Source organism: Pristiophorus japonicus, chromosome 3 (assembly GCF_044704955.1).
Source record: "Pristiophorus japonicus isolate sPriJap1 chromosome 3, sPriJap1.hap1, whole genome shotgun sequence".
NCBI lineage: Eukaryota > Metazoa > Chordata > Chondrichthyes > Pristiophoridae > Pristiophorus > Pristiophorus japonicus.
Genome location: NC_091979.1, coordinates 96,742,877 through 96,765,583, shown reverse-complemented (window position 1 = coordinate 96,765,583; position 22,707 = coordinate 96,742,877). Strand labels below are relative to the sequence as shown.

General features: G+C 47.0%; 1 protein-coding gene across 6 annotated transcripts in view; it reads left to right on the top strand.

Annotated features, from left to right (window-relative positions):
- The first annotated feature begins 2,955 nt into the window (after nt 1-2,955).
- LOC139259808 (uncharacterized protein C7orf57 homolog) overlaps nt 2,956-22,707 on the top strand; it is a 157,596-nt gene continuing 137,844 nt past the window's right edge. For 2 of the 6 annotated variants that reach the window (XM_070875608.1, XM_070875606.1), the window contains exons 1-2: nt 2,958-3,072; nt 5,932-5,961. The gene's annotated coding sequence lies outside the window, so the exon portion shown is untranslated. Of the gene's footprint in view, nt 3,073-5,931; nt 5,962-9,419; nt 9,614-22,707 lie in introns of all 6 variants that reach the window. The other 4 variants (XM_070875607.1, XM_070875610.1, XM_070875612.1 and 1 more) reach the window with 4 other exon arrangements.

Sequence of the window (22,707 nt, the reverse complement as noted above, 5' to 3'; positions counted from 1 at the left end):
GGGGGTAATGTACTGACGTGGATAGAGGATTGGTTGGCAGACAGGAAGCAGAGAGTCGGGATAAACGGATCTCATAGAAACGTTTAAAATTCTGACGGGTTTCGACAGATTAGATGCAGGAAGAATGTTCCCAATGTTGGGGAAGTCCAGAACCAGGGGTTAAAGTCTAAGGATAAGGGGTAAGCCATTTAGGACTGAGATGAGGAGAAACTTCTTCACCCAGAGAGTGGTGAACCTGTGGAATTCTCTACCACAGAAAGTTGTTGAGGCCAATTCACTAAATATATTCAAAAAGGAGTTAGATGTAGTCCTTACTACTAGGGGGATCAAGGGGTATGGCGAGAAAGCAGGAATGGGGTACTGAGGTTGCATGTTCAGCCATGAACTCATTGAATGGCGGTGCAGGCTCTAAGGGCCGAATGGCCTACTCCTGCACCTATGTTTCTATGTTTCTATTTGTAATAGAGTGCACCTAACCTTCCCTTTCTGGTTGAGCGAGTGTTTTCTTGAAGTACTTTGGGACGTTCCTAACATTAACAGCACTATGGGGCGGATTTTGCGATGACTATCATAGGCAGTCCCTCGGAGTCGAGGATGACTTGCTTTCACACTAAAAATGAGTTCTCAGGTGACTGAAGAGTCTGATGCGGGACCTACAGTCTCTGTCACAGATGGGGCAGACGGTGGTTGAAGGAACGGGGGGTGGGGGGGCCTGGGTTGCCGCACAATTCTTCCGCTGTCTACGTTTGACTTCAACTTGCTCTCGGCGAAGAGACTCGAGGTAGTCAGTGCCTTCCCGGATGCTTTTCCTCCACTTTGGGCGGTCTAGGGCCAGGGATTCCCAGGTGTCAGTGGGGTCATTACATTTCTTCAAGGAGGCTTTGAGGGTGTCCTTGAAGCGTTTCCTCTGCCGACCTGGGGCTCGCTTGCCGTGTCGGAGCTCCAAGTAGAGTGCTTTTTTTGGGAGTCTCATGTTAGGCATGCAGACGATGCGGCCCGTCCAGTGGAGCTGATTGAGCATGGTCAGTGCTTCGAGGCTGGGGATGTTGGCTCGAGCAAGAACACTGACGTTGGTATGCCTATTCTGCCAGTGGACTTGCAGGATCTTGCGGAGGCAACATTGGTGGTACTTCTCCAGTGTTTTGAGGTGCCTGCTGTGCATAGTCCATGTAATTGAGCCATATAGGAGGGAGGGTATCACCATAGCACTGTAGATCATGAGCTTGGTGCCGGGTTTGAGGTCCTGGTCTTCAAACACTCACTTCCTCAAGTGACCGATGACTGCGCTAGCACACTATAGGAAGTGTTGGACCTCGTCGTCGATGTCTGCCCTTGTTGACAGTAGGCTCCCGAGGTATGGAAAATGGTCTACGTTGTCCAAGGCCTCGTTGTAGATTTTGATAACTGGGAGGCAGTGTTGTGTGGCGGGGGCAGGTTGGTAGAGGACCTTTGTCTTACGGATGTTTAGTGTAAGGCCCATGGTCTCATACGCCTCGGTGAAGATGTTGACGATGGCTTGGAGTTCGGCCTCCAAGTGTGCGCAGACGCAAGCGTCATCTGCGTACTGTAATTCGATGACGGAGGATGGGACAAACTTGGATCTGGCCTGGAGGCGACGGAGGTTGAACAGATTCCCGTTTGCCCTGTAATTTAGCTCCACTCCAGTGGGGAGCTTGCTGAGGGTGAGATGGAACATTGCAGCAAGGAAGATCGAGAAGAGCTAATGGTGAGGCTAACAGCACTCACCGTTATAACTGGGTAAATCGGACAGCAACTTCTGATGTCTGCAGACGCAGTTGAACGCGGAAATCCGGAAATTGCTGTCAGAGATACCCTGATCCTTCACCGGATGCGCTGATATAGCTCTCGGCAATAGAATTGGCACTGAAATGACTGCAACACCATGAATTTGGGGTACTTGCCCACTAAAAACAGCTGAAAAAACAGCTGAAAAAGTTAGGGCTGATGCATTCAGAAGTGAAATTTTAACACTGTGATAATTACTGCTGAACAACCTCTCTGGCCCATAAAATGTAATTTTACAAATGTGGAGTCTCATTACTTCAGAAGAAAATTAAGTGTTGGAGATTTTTTTAAATTACATTTTTTTACTTTTTTTGGCTCTTCTGTTTCTCTCTCTTAATCCCATCTGTATTTCCCAATCTTTATTTCGCTTTCTGTAAATCATTTAAATCTAATTTATATTTCCTGCTTTATGCCACCTAGTTTAGACTCAGTGAGGATTCTTCAATCTGACTGGTTGAAGAGCCTCGCTGTTCCTTTCCTACTCACAGATGCCATGTAGAGGGTGCCATGCTGGATCAGATTGGATTGGAGCATGTCTACGCTCTAAAGCCCACAAAAACTATGTGGGTAGCTGTCAATGAACAGCGAAGCGCTGTTCCGTTGCCGCTGGCTGCAAAATCCGAGCCTTGATAAATTCTGTAAAATTTGTTGTGGCAGCTTATCAGTGAAAGAATGTTATTATTGCCACTCGTGTTTATTTTACTAAGTGTGCCTAATTTGACGTTTATACCTAAACCGAGAAAATGCAGAGAGGCAAAATACTTCAGATGCTGGAAATTTGAAATAAAAACATAAAATGCTGTTAATACTCAGCAGGTCAGGCAGCATCTGTGGAGAGAGAAACAGAGTTAACGTTTCAGGTCGATGGCCTATCGTCCAAAAGAGAGTAGTTTCTGGCTTGGCGCAAAACAAACAGAAATCTTTCCAAATAGCAAAATACTGCAAATGGTGGAAATGTGAAACAAAAATAGAAAACGCTGGAAACAATCAGCAGCTGAGAGTAGAGGAGCCAGTTCAGGTGTGCAGCATGGCTTGCTGCTCTCTCTGACACAGCTGTCGCCCCGCACCCTCCACGCTGAGAGGGATCATGTGACCGGCAGCGGGCGGGGCGCCGGATTGTCACATTCTGGTTGCCAGGGTCACAGTTTGGGCGTTGCTATGGTGACATTCCGGCAGTTGCTACTATAAACATTTGGCGAAGCGGTGGTTCCAGCTCCAGGCGCCCTCCAGCTCCAGGCACAGACCCCCCGATCTCGGCGGCTCCAGGTAATGGCCTTGTGTGGCTGCAGTGCCCGGCGGGGCTCCTTGCTCACCCGGTTCAGAAAATAAATAGTCCTGGGTAATGGGCAGTTAGGCAGCGAGGCGGGAGAAATCATTACAAACGCTTACTGGGAGAAGCACCGTTACTCACCCGCTTATGATCTTTCCTTTCGATTTTCAGCAGTAGGTAGGTCACCACCTCTGATCAGTATAGACCAGAAATGTCCTATGCTGGATCCAAAGTCTGTGCTGAGTCAATTGCAAGGCAGCATTTGGAGCATGGTGGGGTGCGCAACAGCTGATTGCAGTACCTCTGGGCTGGGGAGAGGGAAATTGGCCAAATTTCCTGTTTCTCATTGTTACCCTTTGACATCTGCTGCAAGTGTGCGTGTGCTGTGAGGCTCCCATTGCTGAATAGCCCGCTGAATAGCCACAAATAATGGCTGCTTGGACCAACTACCAGAGGGGAACTGTTATTTGAACCTGTAAAGGAGTCAGTGCCTTCAGGAGAGGAAAAAAATAAAAGTGAAATGCAACACCAGCTGCAAACTTATACCCTATGATTCTTTAGTTAAAGGATCAAAGAACTTGCATATACCTGTGTATAGCACCTTTCACGTCCTCAGGACATCTCAAAGCACTTCACAGCAAATTAACCACTTTTGAAGTATAATCACCATTGTACTATAGATAAATGCAGCAGCCAATGTGCGCACAGCAAGATCCCACAGATAAGAACGAGATAAATAACATTTTAGGACCCACTCACCTCACGGCCCCACCGCCTCACTCTCAAATAGTGCCAAGGGATCTTGTACATTCACCTGAGCAGACAGACGGGGCTTTAGTTCAACATCTCATCTAAAAGTCATCACCTCAATACTGCACTAATGTTGGGCTACCTTATGTGCTTAAGTCTCTGGAGTAGGGTCTCAACACACAATCTTCTAACTCAGGTGGGAGCGCTACACTGAGCCAAAGCTGATGCAAAATCAAAGAGGTATTAATGCTAAACCTATACCTTATTAGGCCAAAGTTAGAATCTTGTGTTCAGTTTTGGGCCATCTGCTCTAGGAATGATTTTAAGGCACCTAACATATAGAAATATGTGGATGTTACAACATGGAAACACCATTCGGCCCAACTAGTCCGTGTTTACCCCCCTGCAGGAGCAAATAGTTTTAATAGCATTTATCCACCATGTTCCCATATCCCTTCAATCATGTTTTCTTCACCCACCTATCCAATTTAATCTTGAATGTTGACATAGCTTCTGCCTCAATCACTAATCCCAAAGTGAATTCCAAAGCCTCACAGCTCTCTGTGTGAAGATGTTCCTCCTGCCCTCTGTTCTAAATCTCTCACATGTAATCTTGTATCTTTGGCCCCCTGTTCTTAATCTATCAAATACTGGAAACAGTATGCTTCTATTTACCTTGTCTCATCCTTCTATAATTTAAAACATTTCTATAATATTGTCCCATAATCTGCATTGTTCTAACAAAAAATAACCTAATTTCTCAAGCCTGTCTTCATATTTGTATTTCCTCATGACAGGCAGCATATTAGTAAATTTGCATTGCATCCTCTCTAAAGTCTCAATATATTTCCTGCAGTGTGAAGCCTAATATTTTTGGCTTTTATATTTGATACCCTTTAGTGACAAAACTTAGAATACTACAGGTTGAACCTCTCTTATTCGAAACCTCGGGACCTGGCCTGTTCTGGATAAGGGATTTTTCCGGAGGAGGGGTGGTTATGTTAAATTGGATGGTACAGGTACTGAGCAAGGGGATATTCAGGCTGGCTGGCTTGGGGCTGGGAGTACGGCAGAGAGATCATGGGGGGCGGTGGATCACGGGGTCAGGCCAGCGATTGCGGGAGTCGGCAGCGAGGAAGGACTTCAATTTGTTCAATTTGTTCATGTCGGAGTTCTGCGCATGCGCCACCTGGTGGCCGGAAATGGTTCAGGACGAGGGGTGGTTCCGGATACGAGAGTTCCGGATAAGGGAGGTTCAATCAGTATTAGCTTTTTTTTACAGCCTTATCAACCTGAAATGCTGCCTTTAATGTCCTTTGAACCAATTACCCGCCAAACCCTCTGCTCTTCAACAGCACTAAATCTACCTCCATTCAGAGTAGGGCTACTGCTGTTATTTATTTTGCCAAAATGTATTACCTCACACGAAGAAATTGCCATTTATTAACCCATTCCCCTATCTTATCTTGCAGAATCAACCCTGTGGGACACCACTATCATAGAATCATAGAGTGATACAGCACAGAAGGAGGCTATTTGGCCCATTGTGCCTGTTTTGTCTCTTTGGAAGAGCTACCCAATTATTCCTACACCCTTACTATTTCCCCATTTCCCTGTAATACTTTTCCCTGGAAGTATTTATCCAATTCCCTATTGAAGGTTGCTATTGAATCTGCTTTCACCACCCTCTCAGGCAGTGCATTCTAGATCATAACAATTCGCTGTATATGTCGCCTCTGGTTCTTTTTCCCATGACTTTAAATCTGTGTCCTCTGGTTACTTGACCCTACTGCCACGGGAAATAATTTCTTCTTATTTACTCAACCCTTCCAAATATTCTGAAAAACTGCCTTAACTCTCATTCTCTTCTAAGCCATTTTTATTCCAGTTTGCTATCCTTCCCCAAATTCCATACCCCTTAATCTCCTTCTTTAGTAATCTCCGATGTGGTACTTGTCAAAGGTTTTCTTAAGGTCCCTGTGCACTGCATTTCCCCTATCTAACATGTCTGTTACCACCTTAAAACATTCTATAAAGTTTGTTAAGCACAGTTGTCCCTTTTGAAATCTATGCTGGCTGCTTATAACTATTCTCTCTTTATTTAGATACGTGGTAATATCATCCATCCAGAGAATGTAAGTTCAAATCCCACCATAGCAATATGAGAATTTGAAATCCATTAAAAAATATAAAGTTGGTATCACTAAAAGTGACCATGAAGCTGTCGGATTGTCATTAAAAACCCAACTGGCTCACTACTGTCCTTTAGGGAAGGAAACCTGCTGTGTTTACCCGGTCTGGCCTACATGTGACTCCAGTTCCACATCAACGTGGTTGACTCTTCACTGATCTCTGAAGTGGCCGAGCAAGCCACTCAGTTGCATCAAACCGCTACAAAAATTCCACACAGACTGCAGCGACTCAAGAAGGCAGCCCACCGCCACCTTCTCGGGGCAACTAAGGATGGGCAATAAATGCCGGTCTTGACAGTGACGCCCATATCCTGAGAATGAATTTTTTTTTAAAGAATTTGGCCAGGTTAATAAAAAGGTCTTTTATATTTCTTTACATAACATCATAATTTACTAAAATTATAGAACATCAATATCGCATTGTGGAATCACGTGAGCAGGATAGGACTGGAATGAAGTGACACTCGTATTTTGTTTCTCTCCGAAAAAAACAAGATTTGCCAATGTCTCCATGAAGCTAATTCCCCTTTAAAATGGCACTTGTACTAATGTAAAGCATTTATTTGTAATGTGTTTCTTGTAATTTGGGCCTTGTGCAGCATGAACACCAGCTATCAGTGTCAATTGCACTAAAACACAACTGCAGTTTGCAGCTGCTTTTCGCTTATTCTGATTTTCTCCCTTCTTCACCATTGATTGTGGTGAATCATAATGAGGCACCGTTCTACTTGTATAAAAACATAAAATGCTGGAAATACTCAGCAGGTCAGGCAGCATCTATGGAGAGGGAAACAGAGTTAACATTTCAGGTTGATGACCTTGCATCAAAACTGGAAAAAGTTAGAGATGCAACAGATTTTAAGCAAGTGCCGGGGCAGGGGGAGGGGAGGAAAGAACAAAAGGGAAGGTCTGTGATAGGGTGGAAGGCAGGAAAGATTAAATGACAAAAAGTATGATTGTACAAAGCAAAAGGAGATGGTAATGGGACAGGTAAAGAAACAAAAGTTGAGTCTAGAAGAGGTATAAATGCGAATGGCAGAAACATCAACAGCTGCCAAAAATAGGGGCAGAGGTTATGGTCTGAAATTGTTGAACTCAATGTTGAGTCCAGAAGGCTGTAAAGTGCCTAATTGAACGATGAGGTGCGGTTTCTAGAGCCTGCGTTGAGCTTCGTTGGAAAAGTGGAGGAGGCCAAAGACAGAGAGGTCAGAGTGGGAGTGGAGTGGAGAAGAGATTTAAAGTGACAGGCGACCGGAAGCTCAGGGTCACGCTTATGGACTGAATGGAGGTGTTCCGCAAAGCGTTTGGTCTCCCCAATATAGAGAAGACTGTATCATGAGCAGCCAATACAGACAGTATACTAAATTGCAAGAAGTACAAGTAACTCGCTGTTTCACCCGGAAGGAATGTTTGGAGCCCTGGACAGTGGGAAGGGAGGATGTAAAAGGGCAGGTGTTGCATCTCCTGCGCTTGCACGGGAAGGTGCTGTGGGAAGGGGAGGGCATGCTGGGGGTGATTGAGGAGTGGACCAGGTTGTTACGGAGGGAGCGGTCCCTTTGGATTGCTGAAAGGGGAGGTGAGGGGAACATGTGTATGGTGGAGGTGCCGGAAATGGCGGAGGATGATCGTTGAATGTGGAGGCTGGTGGGACGACACCCTGGTCCACTCAGTAACTGCTAGCTGAAGGATTGAGACTCCACACTTGTAATAGTTAATTTTCAATGCCAGAGAGGTTAACAACAGTAATCAACACTTATTACATCATTAAAAGGATACTTAAACTTGAAATAACTTGACTTAACTTTCTATGGCAAGTTTAGTTCGTATCTACCACCTAAGTCCAGCAACTTCACGCTGTTCAATGCATTTCAATGTGAGGCAGCCAGTGAGATGCTGTTTTTGCAAAGCTAAAGATGGAGTGGCACATCTCAGACAGCAGCTTCTGGATTTCCGCGTTGAACCTCACATCTTCCCTTGCCAAAGTTGCTGTAGCATAAATAATGGCAAGTGCCATTAGCTTCGCCATTATTTTGGTAGAAAATTATAGGCCAATATGTTTTTCAAATGGATTTAGTTACAGGTTTCGGGTCTTCCTTAGATATTCTCTTGGGTACAGCAGTACTGATCACTCCGGTAAGTGGTTGGAGTGCCTTGTGTTCAGTAATGTGTTCGTACAGCCCAATGTCGAAATAAATAGTAGTGTAACCCGGGTGGATGGGTGTAACAATAGAAACCCCTTGTCATCTGAACTGGATATTCATGTGTTTCACATATTCCTCTCCAATGTTTTTTAAAGCAGACTGAGAAAGGTGAGATACGAATTGTTAAGTTGCTTTATTTCAAGTGGACATTCAGAGTTACAGACAAAGCAAGTTCAGCTTCATGCAATCTCACTTCTCTCCTCGATAAATGGGAAAAAATAATAAACCACGTCCCTTTCATAGGCTGACTTAGTTGCTTTTTACATTATCTTTCTTTCTAAAAAGAAAAAAAGAAAAGAAAGACTTGCATTTATATAACGCCTTTCACGACCACTGAACGTCTCAAAGCATATTGATCTAGGTGATTGCTAACTGCAAAAACTGACCTCTTACATTTTAGCTTCCAGATCCAGGCCCAGGCCTGCATTTCTCAGCACCTTGTTTAAAATCTAACTAATCATGTGTCCCTTTACCTTTTTCTTTATGTTCCCAGACCAGGGAAGGGCTGTGACACTGACTTTCTATGATTAGTGATTCGCCAATAGCCATGTCAATAAAAAATGGCTGATTCTACTCTCTTCGGATGTGGTTTTAAAGACAATGGGGGCGATTTTCTTCTCCATCATAAATTGGGTGGGAAGTGGGCGTCTGCCCAAAGGAATTGACTTAGAACCTGTGCCATTATTATGGCCGGGTCTATTTTAAATGAAATCGTTGAGTTGCCTATAGGCAGCTTGCAGATTGGGAGGACATGAAATCTTCCAGGGCAACCACTACTTAAAGGCAACCAGCAGCATCTCAAAGGGGACATGATTTTTACAATGGTGGTTAAGAGACAGCGAGATTGTACAGCAGCTGGCAAGCTGGCATCAACTATGAAGCAATCGAGGTGCTGATTGGCCAAGTGAGCAGCAGGAAGTAGGTCCTCTTCCCCTCCAATGGGCAATAGGTGACCAGATAAATTAGACACTAGGCATGGAGAGAGGTGCCAGAAAATGTTAATGCCAACAGCACTATCTCCAGGACCTGGCAAGAAAATAAATAATGGTGTCTGATGCAGCCTTTAAAAGAAAGATGCTTTATGTGCACCAACAATTGCTGACCGTATTGGACTGACTGCTAGAGAACAACATGTCGTTAGTGGAGGAATCCACTATCAACTTATGTGGGGTTCTGATACATGGCATTTGCACTTTGCAGTGAACCATGGAGCGTGTGGTCACCTCAATAGACGCTGCGACAGGAAATAGCATTTCTAAGGGATGCTCACACTGAGGCGAGGCAGGCTCTGGACTCCACATTCTCCTTCAAATTGGACAGGCTGGGAGACTGAAAGAATATGGACCTCAATCGGATTATGGATGTCCTGCTCTCTCACAGATCAGTAGGAATAGGTAAGACAGCCTCATCGTTGTTATATATGTAAACCTGTAAATACCTTGTTTAACCACCAGAGGGCTTATCCCCTGGAGTCCCAAGGGATCTCACAATCCCTTGGGAGCACCTGAACATTAGGAGGCCTCACTGGCTGGAGAGGCACTCTGGAGACCTGGATAAAGGACTACGGTCACACATTACTTTGAGCTCACAGTATCTGGTCAGATTCTTTATGCAAGACATAACAACTGGCGACGAGATACAGATAATGAACACCACTGCAACAATGCAGAGAACCGTGGGCATCCTGGAGACATTTTCGCAGGGAGATGATTGGGAAACATTGTGGAGCGACTCGACCAATACTTCGTGGCCAACGAGCTGGAAGGAGAAGCGAACGCTGCTCACCCTTTGCGGGGCACCAACGTATGGCCTCATGAAAAACCTGCTTGCTCCAGTGAAACCCACAGAGAAGTCATACAATGATTTGTGCACACTGGTCTAGGAGCATCTAAACCTGAAGGAAAGCGTTCTGATGGTGAGGTACCGGTTCGACACGTACAAGAGGCCTGAAAGCCAGGAAGTGGCGAGCTATGTCGCTGAGCGAAGACGCCTTGCAGGACATTGCGAATTTAAAGGACACTTGGAGCACATGCTCAGGGACTTATTTGTACTTGGCATTGGCCATGAAGTAATACTTCGCAAACTTTTGACTGTAGAGACCCTAACCTTGAGTAAAGCCACAGCAATAGCCCAGGCGTTCATCACCACCACTGACAATACCAAACGAATCTCTCAGCACACTGGTGCTGTTGCAAGTACTGTGAACAAAGTAATGTTGCTTTCGAATTGTAACATACAGGGCAGGACTCGCATGCCTGCAGCTGCACGTCCACAGATGTCTCAGAGTCCACCATCAAGGGTGGTGAATGCAAAGCCAAGGAAGCTTGATTTAGCGCTCCACTTCCTATTAGGAGTGCAAAGCAATTTTCTTGAGAGGGGTAAAGATTAGCACCTAGCGGGGTGATGATCAATTTCTCCCCCATAAATCTTAAATAATTAAATAAATAAAGCAAGGTATATAGGGATAGCAGTGCAGGAGGTATGTCTCAACTGCAGCATGCGTGAGTTTGTGGAGAGCATCGCAATCCTGGCCAACCACATCTGCAGTAAGTGTCTGCATCTCGAGGAACTTCGGCTCAGAATTGTTGAATTGGACTCTACGGTGCAAACATGGCAGGGCATCAGAAAGGAGTTATCTGGACACTTTCAGGTGGCAGTCACACCCCTTAGGTTAGGTAGTGATACAGGTCTGGTTAATGATCAGAGACAGCAGGCTGTGACTGCAACTCAGGCAGGTAAGGTGACCCCAGGTGCAGTGCTGGAGGAGCCTCTCTGCCTTTGTCCTTATTCAACATGTATGAGGTTCTTGCTGCCTGTATGGATAAGGGCAAAGACTGCAGGATGGATGAGCAAACTGACCATGGCACTGTGGTGGAGGAAGCCATTCAAGTGGGAGGAGTGAAAAGGAATGTGGTTGTGGCAGGGGACATTATAGTCAGAGGGATAGATACTGTTCTCTGCAGCCACAACCGGGAGATCCGACGGTTGTGTTGCCTGCCTGGTGGCCGGGTTAAGAACTTGGGCGGGAATCTCACCAGCCCTGCGAGTGCGAGTTTGGAGGCGGACCCACTGTCAAAAATGGCCGTGATTGACAGCGAGATGGAAGTCTGCTCTGAACCCGCCTCCTTGTGAATTTCCCAAGTGCTGGCTCTGTCTGCGGATTGCAGACCCGGCACTAAGCGGCATGTCAGGCAATTGAAATACTTAAGAAGAAAGAGAAATAAAAACAAAAGAAAAGAAGAAAAAAACTTAGATTTATATTGCGCCTTTCATGACCACCGAACGTCTCAAAGCGATTTACAGCCAATTAAATACTTTTGGAGTGTAGTCACTGTTGTAATGTGGGAAACACGGCAGCCAATTTGCACACAGCAAGCTACCACAAACAGCATTGTGATAATGACCAGATAATCTGTTTTTGTTATGTTGATTGAGGGATAAATATTGGCTAGGATACCAGGGATAACTCCCCTGCGAAATAGTGTCATGGGATCTTTTACATCCACTTGAAAGAGCAGACAGAGCCTCGGTTTAACATCGCATCTGAATGACGGCTTCTCCAACAGTACAGCGTCCCTCAATGCAGCACTGGAGTGTCAGCCTAGATTTTTTTTTGTACTCAAGTCCCTGGAGTGGGACTTGAACCCACAACCTTCTGACTCAGAAGCAAGGGTGCTACCCACTGAGCTACAACTGACACTAAAGCTTAATTTAAGCAGCACTTTTCCAGGTCCTAACCATTTTACCAAGTTTTTTAAGAGGTTCCCATCCCTCGGGAATCACGTCAGGTAAGTGTGTCGGGTTCTCAACAACTCTGGATTGGTTTGACTAGTTGACAGCTGGAGAAGTGGAATAAAAGCTACCATTTCACAGCTGTTCAATTTCCAATCTTAGAAGCTGGAGCCTTCAGTATTGGGAATACATTTTTCAGTTTTATGGAGATTTGAAGTGTTTGCAGTGAATTATCTATTCAATGTCACCTCCTTGGAGCAACGTATCTCACCAATGACATCGCTTTTGTCATCTCAACCTCACCTGCCATCTATTCCATTAGCATCGGTGCCCTTGAAAAAAATCTCACCTTGGTCCTTAGAATCCCACCACGATCAGCCCCATCACCAACATCACTAGGCACACCAGCATCACCAACAGCAAAATCAACCTTCTCCGCAATCACCTGATGCTGCACAGGATACAGAGCATCAGCACCCGACCACATTACTGCCCGGGAAGCCAGGGATGGACTCAACATTGCCACATTTGCTTTACTTGATGCTGTACACCCTGGCTGCCACATGATGCGCCAGGTTGGCACCACCTCACACCAAGACCATAAAGCATCCCTACAATGCCCAAGCCATTCCTTTCATGCCTATCACCATTGTGGGGGGCGGGGGGGGGAGTAACGTTATGTTTCACCATTCAGCAGTGCAACTCACTAAGCCACTTCCAAAGGTGTACACAGATCTGTCCAAGAAGGCAAAGTATTGAAAATAAAGATTTCAATGTTCAGCAACTCATTAGCAGAAACTTTACATCAGCATTGGCGATAATACCCAAGTGCCAACCATTATGTATTGTTAGTTGGACAAAGATGTGAGTAAGTGTGAAGGGTGGGTAGTGAGGCAGGGATGTGATAATGTAGTTAGAGAGAGAGGGATGGGTGGAGGTGCAGGGTAAGTTGGTGTGAGTAAGGACGCGCAAGGGTAGGGTAGGGAAGGCAGAGTGATGGGGATGTGATAAGAGGCACAGCAGGATGAGGTTGAATGTGGCTTTGCAGTATCGTTTTGTGATCTACTGAGATTATTGAAGGATTTGCGTCACTGCAGCCAGGTCCTCCTGACGACATCCCTGCTTGTGCCCTCCTGTACAATGTGCAACCAAGCTGTGTTGGAGTCCTGGGGAAGTCTCTTCTGCCTATGGGAAGGGAAGAGAATCTCCCTGGGTGCTGTGACTCCCTCCATAAACATGAGAGAGGGTGGGTGCAGCTGTGCATCTTTGTGCAGTGACTGTCAGTATTTGTGGCACCTCAATGCTGTAGAACATTGACAGCACAACTGTCAAAATGTATGTTGGCATGATCCCTTTAAGGAAACTGGCTGATTATGCGTCTTTAGATGATGTCATCAGACCGGCTTCCTTTTATTTGGCTGGGAACCTCGCAGGGCGGACTTAACAAGCCCAATCTAGGGAAAGTCGTGGGGGATGCTGACATGGAGCCAGGAGCGGGGTCGCAACCCGCCTCTCTCTCGGTTGGAAAAATTGAGCTCTTTGGAGTGGAATGGGGAGGATCCAGTTGTCATGGTCCATGTAGGAAAAACCGACATAGGTAGAATTAAGAATGAGGTTCTGCTGAGGGAGCTCGAGGAGCTAGGGTCCAAATGAATAAGCAGAACCTCAAGGTAGTTTAATGATTGTAGTGCTGATCTTAGCATTAAACGTGTTGCTGGTTGGCTTAGCAATGAATGGGAGGGGGTGGTGGTGGAATATCGAGTGCAGTCTACTGGCCAGTAAAATTTGGCCTAGACTCTCTGCATTACTTAAAGGGGAGATGCTTTGTTGCAGAAGCATCTCATTGTCACTCTGATGTCATGGCTCAACAGGCAAGAGAGAGGGCGAGGAGGTTTTCCGATTTGGCACTGGAGGCCTTGGTCCTGGGTGTTCACAGATAAAGCGCGGTTGTCTACCCGCAGGGGGGCAGGAGGCCTTCCAGGCAGAACGCCTGAAGGATGTGGGAGGAAATAGCTCAAGCTGTCAGTGCCACGAGTGTTGTCCCCATGACCTGGATCCAGTGCCGCAAGTAGTTTAATGACCTCACATGAGTGATCAAGGTGAGTGAATTCATCTTCAAATGCCATATCCCACCAACTGCACCACTAGCCTCACACAATGCACCACAGCCCCATCATTCACTTACCAACAATCTTTAGCAATCACCACTCAAACCTCGCAACCACACTCACTGACACACTTCCTTTTCTCTTGCAGGCCAAGGTGACTCATAAATGCCGGGAGCAGCAGCAGACGGGTGGAAGCGAAACCCTACTGCAGAATCTCACGGAGCTGGAGGACACAGTGCTGGAGATAATTGGAGGGGCCATCACTGAATCCGTGACGAGTGGCGAAGTTGAATGCATTGCTGATGACGATGGTATGCTCATACCTAATCATTCTTCTCACATCTCACTTCCCCCTCAACCCCCAATCTCCTCACTTGCAAGCTCCCGATGGTGTAAGCATGCACAACTTGCTTTCCCCCCTCCCGTCACCACAACCTGACTCTTGTGCCTTTCTCCTTTCAGATACCCATGAAGTCCCACCAGCCCAGCCTGTCCCCAAAGTTATGGAGGAGGAGAGTGAAGGAGAAGAAGAGACACTGTCACTCGATTTGACACTCCCAGGCAGCAGCTCAGAAAATGGCACTGCCCAGACTTTAGAGGGTAGCAAAGAGGCGGGATCTGCAATTGGTGAGCCACAGGGCACGAGTGGGCTGCAGCCAGGCCGGAGGAAAGGGTAGCTTGGGTGCCAGCTCCCTGGAGGGTGAGTTCACGCACAAGTTCTGCTGCACAGGACTCAAATGATGACCTCGATGGTGTGGCCTTCAGAAGAGAGTGATGGGCATGCACCAAGAAATACTTGGTGCAATGGCCAGGCTGCCAGAATTTCTCCTATCAGTGCCAAGAAGCATGGAGGTATCTGGCTCCAACATTGCACCGGGATTTGCACGGAGCTTGGAGCCCATGATTTCCAGGATGGAAATATTGGGCAACTCCATTAGAGAACTTGTGGACCCAACCATGATACTGGGTGTGATGGACAATCTTGCAGCTCCAATTGCAGCACAGGCGAAAGGGACCCAACATCTCACTGCTGCAGTAGAAGCTCAGACTGCTCTCCTGCAGTTCCACCTTGCTGCCACGCAAGATCAGATTGCTGCTATCGTGGCTGGGTTTACAAGTGTAGCGGTTGCAGGGTCTCAGCGCAGTCCAACAATCTGTCCTTCAACAGATGGCTAGGAATGCTGAGGCACTGGGGCGTGGCAGTGGCTCCGTGGAGCAAGAACCTGGTGTCCTCCCTCAAAATGAAGGCATTCCTACTCCTCCACCAGTATGCTTGCTGATGTCTGTCATTCAGCCAGCCCAGACTGCTGCCACCCATGCCAAGGTGGTGCTGTCTACAGCCGGGCCTTCTAGGCTCAGGTCTGCTCGAGAGCATCCTGCAATCTCCTTGACAGAAAGTCAGCAGCCTTCCACCAGCTATGTTGCAGCCACACATGGAGCACTGCATATAAGCACTCGAGTAGGAAAAGGAACATGAAAGACAGCCACTAAGGGAATGCACAAGGGTGATTAGTTGACATGGTTGTATAGTGTTGGGATCGATATGTTTATATATTATGTTTGGACTGTTTGTTTTCTGGCGGCCCTCATTTCAGCTTTGTGCCCAGGAGGATGCTGTGATGTTCCGTGACAGAGGGATGGTACGGTGGGGAAGTGGTGAGCAACTGGGATCTGGGGTTTCATTCATTGGAACCATAGTCTGATAAGGCACTCATGGACAGTCCGCCTGGAATGGGGATCTGCTGCCTGCCTCCTCCCTTCCTTCTCCTCCTCCTCCATCTTTCCCTCCTCCTCCTCCCAAGGTGGTCCCGGAACTGTGGTGGCAAGGGCTACACCCTCATGATGGCCAAGTTGTGAAGGATACAGCAGACCACCATGAAATCGGACACCTGCTCCAGCGAGTACTGGAGGGTTCTTCCTGTTATGCATCTGTAAAGCGTGCGCTCCCATGTTCTGCCACCAGGGAGCACATTCCCTGAAGTCCCAAGGGATCCCAGCATCCCTTGGGAGCACTGTATATAAGCCGGCCCCGAAGGCCTGTTCCTCACTCTGGAGTGTCTTAATAAAGACTGAGGTTACTTTTACTTTAATCTCCCTGTGTGCAGTCTCATCTGTGTTAGGAACACAATAACTGGCGACGAGTGAACGAATACAATGCAAAGATGCAGCAAACTGTGGGCATCCTGGAGAATTTTTCGGAGGGTGAGGACTGGGAAGCCTATGTCGAACGGCTAGACCAGTACTTTGTAGCCAACGAGCTGGACGGAGAAGGAAGCGCTGCAAAAAGGAGAGTGGTCCTCCTCACGGTCTACGGGGCACCGACCTACAGCCTTATGAGGAGTTGTGTACACTGGTTCAGGAGCATCTTAACCCGAGGGAGAGCGTGCTGATGGCGAGGTATCGGTTCTACACGTGCCAGCAATCTGAAGGTCAGGAAGTGGCGAGCTACATCGCCGAGCTAAGGCGACTTGCAGGACAATGTGACTTTGATGGCTACCTCGAGCAAATGTTCAGAGACTTTTTTGTACTGGGCATTGGCCACGAGACCATCCTACGAAAACGTAGAGACACCGACCCTCAGTAAGGCCATTGCGATAGCACAGGTGTTTATGTCCACCAGTGATAACACCTGGTGAAAGAGAAGATTAATGCAATAGTTAGGAAGGACATTAGCTTGGATCATGTGGAATCTATATGAGTAGAGCTGCAGAACACCAAAGGGCAAAAAACGTTAGTGGGAGTTGTGTACAGACCTCCAAACAGTAGTAGTGATGTTGGGGAGGGCATCAAACAGTCAATTAGGGGTGCATGCAATAAAGGTGCAGCAGTTATCATGGATAACTTTAATAAGCATATATATTGGACGAACCAAACTGGAAGCAATACGGTGGAGGAGGATTTCCTGGAGTGCACAAGAGATAGTTTTCGAGACCAATATGTCGAGGAACCAACTAGGGGAGAGGCCATCTTAGACTGGGTGCTGTGTAATAAGATTAGCAATCTCGTTGTGCGAGGCCCCTTGGGGAAGAGTGACCATAATATGGTGGAATTCTGCATTAGGATGGAGAATGAAACAGTTAATTCAGAGACCATGGTCCAGAACTTAAAGAAGGCTAATTTTGAAGGTATGAGGCGTGAATTGGCTAGCATAGATTGGCGAATGATACTTAAGGGGTTGACAGTGGATGGGCAATGGCAGACATTTAGAGACCGCATGGGTGAACTACAACAATTGTACATCCTGTCTGGCGTAAAAATAAAAAAGGGAAGGTGGCTCAACCGTGGCTATCAAGGGAAATCAGGGATAGTATTAAAGCCAAGGAAGTGACATACAAATTGGCCAGAAATTATAGCGAACCCGGGGACTGGGAGAAATTTAGAACTCAGCAGAGGAGGACAAAGAGTTTGATTAGGGCAGGGAAAATGGAGTACGAGAGGAAGCTTGCAGGGAACATTAAAACAGACTGCAAAAGCTTCTATAGATATGTAAAGAGAAAAAGGTTAGTAAAGACAAACGTAGGTCCCCTGCAGTCAGAATCAGGGGAAGTCATAACAGGGAACAAAGAAATGGCAGACCAATTGAACAAGTACTTTGCTTCGGTATTCATTAAGGAGGACACAAACAACCTTCCGGATATAAAAGGGGTCAGAGGGTCTAGTAGGAAGGAGGGACTGAGGGAAATCCTTATTTGTCAGGAAATTGTGTTGGGGAAATTGATGGGATTGAAGGCCGATAAATCCCCAGGGCCTGATGGACTGCATCCCAGAGTACTTAAGGAGGTGGCCTTGAAAATAGCGGATGCATTGACAGTCATTTTCCAACATTCCATAGACTCTGGATCAGTTCGTATGGAGTGGAGGGTAGCCAATGTAACCCCACTTTTAAAAAAAGGAGGGAGAGAGAAAACAGGGAATTATAGACCGGTCAGCCTGACATCAGTAGTGGGTAAAATGATGGAATCAATTAGTAAGGATGTCATAGCAGCACATTTGGAAAGAGGTGACATGATAGGTCCAAGTCAGCATGGATTTGTGAAAGGGAAATCATGCTTGACAAATCTTCTGGAATTTTTTGAGGATGTTTCCAGTAGAGTGGACAAGGGAGAACCAGTTGATGTGGTATATTTGGACTTTCAGAAGGCTTTCGACAAGGTCCCACACAAGAGATTAATGTGCAAAGTTAAAGCACATGGGATTGGGGGTAGTGTGCTGACGTGGATTGAGAACTGGTTGTCAGACAGGAAGCAAAGAGTAGGAGTAAATGGGTACTTTTTAGAATGGCAGGCAGTGACTAGTGGGGTACCGCAAGGTTCTGTGCTGGGGCGCCAGCCGTTTACATTGTACATTAATGATTTAGACGAGGGGATTAAATGTAGTATCTCCAAATTTGCGGATGACACTAAGTTGGGTGTCTGTGTGAGCTGCGAGGAGGATGCTATGAGGCTGCAGAGTGACTTGGATAGGTTAGGTGAGTGGGCAAATGCATGGCAGATGAAGTACAATGTGGATAAATGTGAGGTTATCCACTTTGGTGGTAAAAACAGAGAGAAAGACTATTATCTGAATGATGACAGATTAGGAAAAGGGGAGGTGCAACAAGACCTGGGTGTCATGGTACATCAGTCATTGAAGGTTGGCATGCAAGTACAGCAGGTGGTTAAGAAAGCAAATGGCATGTTGGCCTTCATAGCGAGGGGATTTGAGTACAGGGGCAGGTCAGTGTTACTACAGTTGTACAGGGCCTTGGTGAGGCCACACCTGGAGTATTGTGTACAGTTTTGGTCTCCTAACTTGAGGAAGGACATTCTTGCTATTGAGGGAGTGCAGCGAAGGTTCACCAGACTGATTCCCGGGATGGCGGCACTGACATATCAAGAAAGACTGGATTAACTGGGCTTGTATTCACTGGAGTTCAGAAGAATGAGAGGGGATCTCATAGAAATGTTTAAAATTTTGACGGGTTTAGACAGGTTAGATGCAGGAAGAATGTTCCCAATGTTGGGGAAGACCAGAACCAGGGGTCACAGTCCAAGGATAAGGGATAAGCCATTTAGGACCGAGATGAGGAGAAACTTCTTCACCCAGAGAGTGGTGAACCTGTGGAATTCTCTACCACAGAAAGTTGTTGAGGCCAATTCACTAAATATATTCAAAAAGGAGTTAGATGTAGTCCTTACTACGAGGGGGATCAAGGGGTATGGCGAGAAAGCAGGAATGGGGTACTGAAGTTGCATGTTCAGCCATGAACTAATTGAATGGTGGTGCAGGCTCGAAGGGCCGAATGGCCTACTCCTGCACCTATTTTCTATATTTCTATGTTTCTAAATCTCTCAGCACACAAGTACTAGCAATGTTCATAAATTAACTGGAACTGTGTTCGCGAGCAGAAATGTACAGGGCAGAAACCACGAGTCTGCAACTGCCAGCAGGCTTCAGGTGACCCAGATGACTCAGTGTCCGCAACAAAGGATGAATGCAACGCAATTCACACCTTGTTGGCGTTGTGGAGGCTTCCATTCAGCCTATTCATGCCACTTCAAAGGGTATGTTTGCAAGAGCTGTGGAACAATAGGGCACCTCCAACGAGCTTGCAGACGAGCTGCAAGCTCTGCAAAACCTGCTAATCACCACGTGGCAGAGGAAGATCGGTCCATGGTGGATCAAAGCAATTTCGCGTCTCAGAGAGAGGAGGGAGATGCTGAAGTACATGGGGTGCACACATTTTGTCGAAATGTCCACCAATAATGTTGAATGTAAAATTGAATGGCTTACCCGTAGCCATGGAACTGGACACTGGCGCAAGCCAATCCATCATCAGTAAAAAGATGTTTGAGAGACTGTGGTGCAACAAGGCACTCAGACCAGCCCTGAGCCCCATCCACACGAAACTGAGAACGTACACCAAAGAGCTCATCACTGTCCTGGGCAGCGCCATGGTCAAGCTCAGCTAGGGGGGCACGGTGCACAAACTGCCACTCTCGATTGTCCCAGGCGATGGCCCCACTGCTTGGAAGGAGCTGGCTGGGCAAAATCCGCTGCAACTGGGGTGACATCCGAGCGTTATCACATGTCGATGAGGCCTCATGTACTCAGGTTCTTCACAAATTTCCTTCCCTTTTTGAGCCAGGCATTGGAAACTTTTCCGGGGCGAAGGTGCGGATCCACTTGTTCCCAAAGGCACGACCCATTCACCACAAGGCGCGAGCGGTACCTCACATGATGAGGGAGAGAGTGGAAATCGAGATGGAAAGGCTGCAACGCGAGGGCATCATCTCCCCAGTGGAATTCAGCGAGTGGGCCAGCCCGATTGTTCCAGTACTCAAAAGTGATGGCACGGTCAGGATTTGCAGCGATTATAAAGTAACTATTAATTGTTTCTCGCTACAGGAACAATACCCGCTATCTAAGGCATACGACCTATTTGCGACGCTGGTAGGAGGCAAGACGTTCACCAAGCTCGACCTGACTTCGGCCTACATGACGCAGGAGCTGGAGGAGTCTTCGAAGTGCCTCACCTGTATCAACACGCACAAGGGACTGTTCATCTACAACAGATGCCCGCTTGGAATTCGGTCGGCTGCAGCGATCTTCCAGAGGAACATGGAGAGCCTACTCAAGTCGGTACCACGCACGGTGGTTTTTCAGGACGACATATTGGTTACGGTTCGGGACACCGTCGAGCACCTACAAAACCCGGAGGAGGTCCTCCAGCGATTGGATCGCGTTGGGCTGCGGCTGAAGAGATCGAACTACGTCTTCATGGCAACAGAAGTGGAGTTTTTGGGGAGAAAGTTCGCGGCGGACGGCATTCGGCTCATAGACACCAAGACAGAGGCTATCAGGAACGTGCCCAGGCCACAGAACGTCATGGAGCTGCGGTCGTTCCTGGGACTCCTCAACTATTTTGGTAACTTCCTACCGGGGTTAAGCACCCTCTTAGAGCCCCTACATGTGTTATTGCGTAAAGGTGAGAACTGGTTATGGGGAAAAAAACAAGTAATTGTTTTTGAGAAAGCCAGAAACATTTTATGCTCCAACAAGCTGCTTGTATTGTATAACCCGTGTAAAAGACTTGTGCTAGCATGTGATGCATCGTCGTACGGAGTCGGGTGTGTATTACAACAAACTAATGTTGCGGGGAAGTTGCAACCTGTCGCCTATGCCTCCAGGAGCTTATCTAAGGCCAAGAGGGCCTACAGCATGGTTGAGAAAGAGGCATTAGCGTATGTGTTCGGGGTAAAGAAAATGCATCAGTACCTGTTTGGCCTCAAATTTGAACTGGAAACCGATCACAAGCCCCTCATATCCCTGTTCACTAAAAACAAGGAGATAAATACTTATGCCTCAGCCCGCCGACAAAGGTGGGCACTCGCGCTATCAGCATATAACTATACCATCCGCCACAGGCCAGGCACCGAGAACTGTGCGGATGCTCTCAGTCGGCTACCATTGCCCACCACGGGGGTGGATATGGCGCAGCCTGCAAACTTGTTGATGGTGGCGCAGCCCGCAGACTTGTTGATGGTCATGGAAGCGTTTGAAAATGATAAATCACCTGTCACGGCCCACCAGATTAGTACTTGGATCAGCCAAGATCCTCTGCTGTCCCTAGTAAAAAACTGTGTACTGCATGAGAGCTGGGCCAGCATCCCCGTTGAAATGCAAGAGCTAATCAAGCCGTTCCAGTGGCGAAAGGACGAGCTGTCCATTCAGGCAGACTGCCTATTGTGGGGAAACTGCGTAGTGCTACCCAAAAAGGACAGGGAGACGTTCATCTCGGATCTCCACAGCACACACCCGGGTATAGTAATGATGAAAGCGATAGCCAGATCCCACGTGTGGTGGCTCGGTATCGACTCTGACTTAGAGTCCTGTGTACGGCAATGCAGCGTGTGTGCTCAGTTGAGCAACGCACCCAGAGAGGCAGCACTAAGTTTGTGGTCCTGGCCCTCCAGACCATGGTCGAGGATCCATGTCGACTATGCGGGCCTGTTTCTCGGTAAAATGTTCCAAGTGGTGGTGGATGCTTTTTCAAAATGGATTGAATGTGAAATAATGTCGGGAAGCCTCGCCACTGCCACCATTGAAAGCCTGAGGGCCATGTTTGCCACCCACGGCCTGCCTGACATACTGGTCAGTGACAACGGGCCATGTTTCACCAGTGCCGAATTTAAAGAATGACTAAGAAAGCAATAAAGAAAGGAAAGATAGATTACGAAAGTAAACTTGCGCAAAACGTAAAAAAAGATAGTAAAAGCTTTTACCGATACATAAAATGGAAAAGAATGACTAAAGTAAATGTTGGTCCCTTAGAAGATGAGAAGGGGGATTTAATAATGGGAAATGTGGAAATGACTGAGACCTTAAACAATTATTTTGCTTCGGTCTTCACAGTGGAAGACACAAAAACCATGCCAAAAATTGCTGATCACGGGAATGTGGGAAGGGAGGACCTTGAGACAATCACTATCACTCGGGAGGTAGTGCTGGACAGGCTAATGGGACTCAAGGTAGACAAGTCCCCTGGTCCTGATGAAATGCATCCCAGGGTATTAAAAGAGATGGCGGAAGTTATAGCAGATGGATTCGTTATAATCTACCAAAATTCTCTGGACTCTGGGGAGGTACCAGCAGATTGGAAAGCAGCT